Source organism: Stegodyphus dumicola, chromosome X2 (assembly GCF_044657685.1).
Source record: "Stegodyphus dumicola isolate Sdum_Otavi_A_Nest chromosome X2, ASM4465768v1".
Classification (NCBI taxonomy): domain Eukaryota; kingdom Metazoa; phylum Arthropoda; class Arachnida; order Araneae; family Eresidae; genus Stegodyphus; species Stegodyphus dumicola.
Genome location: NC_140781.1, coordinates 44647078 through 44654426, shown reverse-complemented (window position 1 = coordinate 44654426; position 7349 = coordinate 44647078).

The window sequence follows — 7349 nt, the reverse complement described above, 5'->3', positions numbered from 1 at the left end:
ATTAAACATACATAATTACATAAAAATAATACAAAGTACAAAAGTAATACAATTAATAACAAATAATTAGTAAAATACAAAAGTAAGGTACAAATACGAGAAATAAATGCAAAAATAATCTGAAAAACAAGGCACGTAAAGGATAACAATAAGCTAAAAATCGTATATACATGAGAAAGAATGGAATTAAGTAGGGAAGTTTGAGTCACGGGTGAGGTGGGCCGCGAGGGGTCTGATCTCAGAATCCATTTCAAGTACTTCTAGGTTGAAGACATTTAACTGGCCTAGGTGAGAGCAGTCTAAAGCTTTCTTAAAGAATTTACTGTTCATTCTGTGCAAAAACTTGTCTACGGTTTCAATTTGAAGATCCTCGTGCAGTGTGTCGTTTGAAACATAATAATATGCGCGAGCAATCTGCCTTAAAAATTTATTTTGCGTGATTTAAAGCTTGCGCAGGTCCTTCGTGCGGGCTGAAGCCCAGTTGGGCGATGCATAGGCAAAGAGGGGTCTGATGATGGCGATGTAAATGGGACTCTTCCTCCTGAGATCAAGTTTAGATCGCGGAGTATAAATATACTCCAGACTTCATACTCCGTGGTCTAGGTGAATGGCTCTCTGTGGTACATGTACTCCCTACGGCTAGGCGAAATGGTCATAGAGGGTAAATAGAAAAAGATGGTCATTGACAGATTAACTGAACATAAGAGAAAAGATAAAATGCTGTTGTAACAACTAGCTTTTCTAATCCAAATTATATTTGATTATGAAAAATCAAAATAATTAAAATGAATCCTAAATAATTTAAATTTAGAAAGCTATGAATATTTTAAATTCAGTTTAATTATATATTTTATTTACAGGTATAGTACCTGTCAAGAGGGATAGGACTACCGGACGACACCTGACATTCATTTCACCTATAGGTGGCGCTTTCACACATTAGCGTGGCGGATAAAAACCGGTATTTTGATTTGTAATCTGACTTCGTACATCCAAAAATGAAGTTGCTTAGCTTTTCCGAAATCAGAGCTTAAATTGCGCCGGAGCCAGCGGAACCCGGCTCCGGTACTTCTCAGTTTGTGGGATAAATCGTAATTCTAGCCGGAGCCCACTGGAGCTCTAAATAGAAGACTCCGACACTTCTTTTATGTAATTACGAAACAACAATTTCAGTAGAAATTTGACCTAAAAAATTTTATTTTTAGCAGCAATAAAATTATACCAAAAATCGCTTATTAAATTTTAATTTACCTCTTTATATTTTGTTCACTTTAATTATTTAATTAATTTAATAATCAGTCATTAATTAATTAATTAATGATTATATAATAATTATTAAATATTAATTTAAAATACTAATAAAATAACTATTTATTAATTTGATAATAATTAACTATTTAATTTTTAAATTATTAATGATTTTAATAGCAATGAAAAAAAGAGAAATAAAATTAAAAAAAAAAACAAAACAGTTGTTCATGTAAAGGAGGAACTGCTAGCTGTTGTAAGCATTATGTCGCTGTTTTACTGTATTGCGAGAGGTAGCTGATTTTAACTTTCACTGATTGTAAACAAATGATTTCATATGTGTTTAACCTGGGATTTCCAGAAAATCTGTGCAGTCAAAAGTGTCTTTTTTTTCAAAAAAAAAAAAAAAAAAAAAAAAAAAAAAAAAAAAATGATACTGAATCATTATATACTAAAAATATATTAATCTATTATATGCGTCTATTGTAGTTATATCTATTATATACCCAATAGCACTAATTATCAGATGTAATTTTGAGAATATCATCAAGCAAAGCACTTGAAAATGAAAAAAGACACTTGTAATAGAAATATTAGTATTTTATATGTATTATAGAAAATATTGTATGATCTTAAATTCATTTAGTGCGAAAACAAGTTACTACTACTTGCGCAATTGCTGCAAAGTAAGTTAATAATAATTTATTTCCTAAACAATATTGATTAATTGATTATATTATCTCCTAAGTTTAATTAAAGTAGAATTATTTTAAAAATAGTGAATCCATACTGGTTATATTTTGAAAGATGTTTTGAAGTAACTTGAAAGTAAAATGTTAATAATGTGTTAACGGGGACTGGAATTAAATAATCATGAAGAAAAAAATTTCAATTGTAAAAGGAAAAAATTAAATTAAAAGCATGTAATCATTTACTTGAGAAAGCAATCCTGCCTATAATATGTAGTTAACTTTTGATTACATGAAATTACAAGCATTTTCTTTAGATTTGTCCTATGTATGAAAGGTTAAAGCGACTGAATACCGGTAGTTCAATCTCGGATCAAATCCTGGTGAACAAGATGGCTGTGAAGGTTTTTTTTTTGGGGGGGGATGTGTTTTGCAAATACGAACCAGTTTGCCCTATAAAGTTCTTCATAAAGGCATTTTTCTTCAGATTGAAAACCAATGTGCTTAGCCATATTCAAATACCCTAATCTAAACATACCTTTCCTTTAGATTCTGTATTCACATGTTATATCTTGTATCTGTTAAGATTTGTTCATAGCAGGACAACGATCACCAAGCTTCTACCAATCTGGCTGGAGCATACTGAAAACATGTCAAAACCATGTGATTTATAACAAAATCGATCATGTTTTCACCATGCAAACCTTTGAAAATATTCCAAATTTTCTCAAAGATTCTTAATAATCTTATTATTTAGAAATGCGTTTATTGTTGCTTTTATATTAACAAAAGATTTATATTAACAAAAGCATTTAAATATAAAATATCAATTTTAAAAATAACAAATTTTCTTTTAACCAGTTCTGCTTTTCCAATGCTGTTTTTAATTATTAACTTTATATCTGAGCCAAAAATTCAAGAATAAGTCTATTAAAAAGTCTGTGTGATTGAAAAATCTGCCCTTATTAATTACTTTGTATGAACTTTGAATATGAAACACTGAATTAACACTCTAAACATGAAACATCCTATATGAAAACACTGAGTCTATTCTTTGAATATGAAGCACTGAATTAACACTCTAAACATGAAACATCCTATATGAAAACACTGAGTCTATTCCAACCTAATACAAGAATAAATTATACGAGTACTTATCAAAATTTCACAGTACGAGCTTCTCCGTATTATATTACAAAAAGATTAGAAACCAAGACTCCACATAGGATATCTTCCACTGACATAATGGTCTTGTATTGAAACAGAATTGTAGCAACATAGATGATATGAATTACCGAAGAATTATTTAAATTTCCTATATAAATTATAGCATTTAGAGTAACCAAAGACACACACAAAAAAATTTCAGATTTGTTGTAAAATTGGTGCCATGTCTTTCCTTATGATATAATAACTTCACACATTATCTACATATTTTCCTGTCAGTCAAGAAGATTGATGGAAATATTGTCCTTAGAAAAATTATTCTGACAGGTATTCGGAGAAACAGATATTTCTTTCTGAGTTACATGATCAACAGAAACTATACAGATATAGCATATAAAAAAACCTTGGAAAATTATATGTTGAAACTTGTGGAAATTTGGGAGGAACAGATGCTATTTATTTGGTTAGATAATCAACAGATAAAAGTGGTTTATGAAGGATTTCTTAGGGTTATATGAAACCACCGAGAATTTATGAGTACGTTTTGATATCATGCTTATCCATTATTGGGGCTAACGTACATTGTTATCAATTTTTGTTTGCCAAAAAATGGTCGAAGGTAGAGTAAAAATATTAGGAGTTTGAAGATAATCATCAATACATCATAACGTCTTTGCATAGAAATATGATACCCAAGAACCAAAAATAAATTATACTCATCAAATGAATTTTTGTATGTCATAATGGTTTCATGGGAAAATATAACACACCTCGTAGATAAACAACTACAATCATTATATACAACAGCCATTTCATTAAAAAAGAGGCATACATTATATTAATCAGATAAAATTTGTTGTAAGAACTTCACTGTCTGATTATAATTCTTAAGCAAACAAGAAGCCATTTCAAGTACCATAATATAATTTTCATAAGAGCTGTCACATTCCATCCAGAATATTAAAAGCATTTTGGTAGAAACAAGAAATTTTATAGTAATTTTCCAAACATATTCTAATATTCAGATTGTAGATTTTAAGATTTTATCATTTAAAACGTACAATTTCATAGAATGCAAATTTTTGATTCTTTGTTCTTAGGGAAAACGTATTTTTAAAGAAATCCAATGCTTTCTTTCTTATAAGTACGTAGACTCCAGAATTCTATTGTAATTCATTATGATAAAAAAGTATTTGTCAGTGAAATGACGATTAACTATAAAATATGAAAATCTATTTGCATGTGCTGTCTTTGGTCGCATATGTACCAGAGATGCATAAAAAAAAACCTAACACTTTTATAAAATGATGAAACTAGGGGTTGGATTATCAGAAAAATACTTAAATACTTAGTATTTGAATGAGGTTGATTGTGTATGCTTCATATAGCTTTGTCCCAAAACAATGTACCATTCGTATGTAACACAGAATACAGTATATTAAATTACTGTTGACAATTTCAGTTTCTTGGTGCATATTTCATAGCTGATTAAACGCATGTAATATGAATATCTTCCAGTTTTTAATGGAAAGTACTACACAAGGGCATCACTTATACCCTTAGGTAGATAGCCTGAGCCGGCTTTGCTGTAATCAAGAACCATTCTACTTTACACTATTCATTTTACAAGTGCGCAAAATTTGGTACACTTCTGTTATCAGGTACGAATTCAGAAATGTATGTATGGATGAATGCGTTCACATATGCATGTATATATGTACGTATACATGTAAAAGTGCATACACACATACATACATTTTTTAATTATTGACCGATAACATTATTAGTGACCGATAACAGTACATGGATTTTTCTATATATAAAACATAAAATTTATGTGTTTATATAAGGATAATGTACTATGTTTATTATAAGGAACAATATTTCTGACTTGAATGCTTGTCATCAACTACTGTAAAGTGCAAGTGAAAAAACAAAAGAATAATTATATAGAATAAGATGTAATGTATATTTAAAAATTTTTCTTTACTATAGCTGTTCTTTTACTCATAGAATATTATATTTGTATTTTCTTTTATTAAATTAGTAACAGTTAAATGTGAATAGTGATTGGCTAAATATGGATATGTTCTTGTGTGGTAAATTCTAATTCTTATATGAAAACTGAATTAAATTACGAATAAGTGACTAAGCTTGTACAGTTTTTTAGAAGATATTTCATGTTTATATGATTGGAAATAAATTGCACTTAAATGAAAGAGCTGGAAACATAATCTGCATGATTCATAAAATATGATCAAATCTATTTGTTAAATACTTAAATTAACGCTTACTTTCAGGGATGTAGCTACAGGGGGACAGTTTTTATATTTTATTCTTAGAAATAACTTAAGATTGATTTGCAACACTTGGTATAAATAAAGATATTTTTATCAAAGAATTAATATTATTTCAGACTTTTTACTGTCACATTAAATGTAGAAGCTAGAATGTAGAAGATTTGAATATTTCATCTAGCCTCTTCATTTAATGACTTAATGTATTTTTGCTCGTCCGAAATATTTTAATGACAAATTTATTAATTCATTTACAGTGTTTATCAGATACTATTAAATCAATATGTATATCTAGTGTATCAAATATATCCGGTGTTATCAAAGGTTTTATTATTCTTAGGTTTTATTATTCTTCAAAGGTTTTATTATTTTTATATGTACTATAATTTTCTCAGTAAAAGTGCTGTATGCAAAAGCTTACATACTGGCAACGAAATTTTTGAGATTGTGCCAGTGTTGACATTGAAGATGTTTTTTGTTTCACAAAAAAGCAGCAAATATTTGGTAGAATAATGTCTAATAAACAATTTTTAGCCAGTAGTTTAAAAAAATCACTAAATCTTCTTAAAAGCACTGATTGAGGCATTCAATACGCATATATTTTCGATGAGGTTTATATTTACAGGTATCAACACGGCATAGAATCGACACTAATTCTACTTACTAACATAGTATAAGCAGCACGATAAAATGAAATTTTTATAATGACGTAGTAATAGGTAAAAGAATTAATGCATATTTGCCCCGGGAATACAACTAACACAGAATATGTTTGAGATTATAAATATGGTTTCATCTTTTAAATAACTATGCAAAATCTTATTTCTTGCAACTAAAAGGCTGTGCATTCATGTATTATTCTTATTCTACTAAATGTTCTACATGTTCTTATTTTACTAAATAAAAGCTTGTTATAAATAAAATAGGAAGGCATAAACAATCTAATGAATTACTGAACTGATCCAAATCCACTGTCCTTGCATTTATTTTCTAACCTGTATATCTGTATACACATTGTGTGTGCACGCTATTTCATTTACTCCAAAGTTATTTAGTTATATGCAATCATATTTTGAATAATGACTGAGAAATGAAATTACCTAAATGTCTCTCCCCTATCAATATTCATCACTGAACAAATACTTGGGTGTTTTACATTACAGAACAACATAAGCCAAAAATTTTTCTCAAAAAGATATATGTGCTCGTTTGATGCTTCTAGTGAGGAAAAATGCTTTCATCATTAGCTAATTTTCACCATGGAGAATTTTTTCTAAATTCCTCAAAAATCTTTTTATTACTAATATTTACTTCAAAACGAACACTGCTATAAAAGATAAGAAAAAACATTTAAATGTGCTCAGCGAGTAACAATGGTATGTATATCGTTCTATAAGAAATGCTTTTGCATAGTGGAAAAGATTTTATATCTGTAATACTCTTTATACTATTACTCATACCAGATAACCATAGCTATTTTCTGAACTTGAAATTTTTTATGCTAACTATCCTTTACCACTGTAAACTGTTCTAAATAGTTTAAGAGGAAATGACTCACACATAGAAATTTTAACATTACTAGAATATGAAATTCAAAGTTCATCATTAACGTTAAAATACTTAACTCTTACTTTTTTTGTGTGTCATGCTATAAATTTTCATTTAAATCATTGTGTGCAGGCAAGCCTCCACATTATTCAAGCATAAGATGTGCTAATCGCAACCGCAGAATGACAAGGCGAAAAAGAATGCAACAACCGGTTTCTCCTCCTTCTGCTGCTGGGGTTCGGAGGTGTAGGACGGCCTCTGGCTGTTCCTCTCCTGCCAATGCGATGTGCCATTTTTTTTTCCTCGTTTGCTTCTACCTTGAATGCTGTCTGTTAACACTATGGAATTCCTTTTTTGTAAGATTTTGAATTGAAGGTTCAAAGCAAAAAAAAAAAAAAAA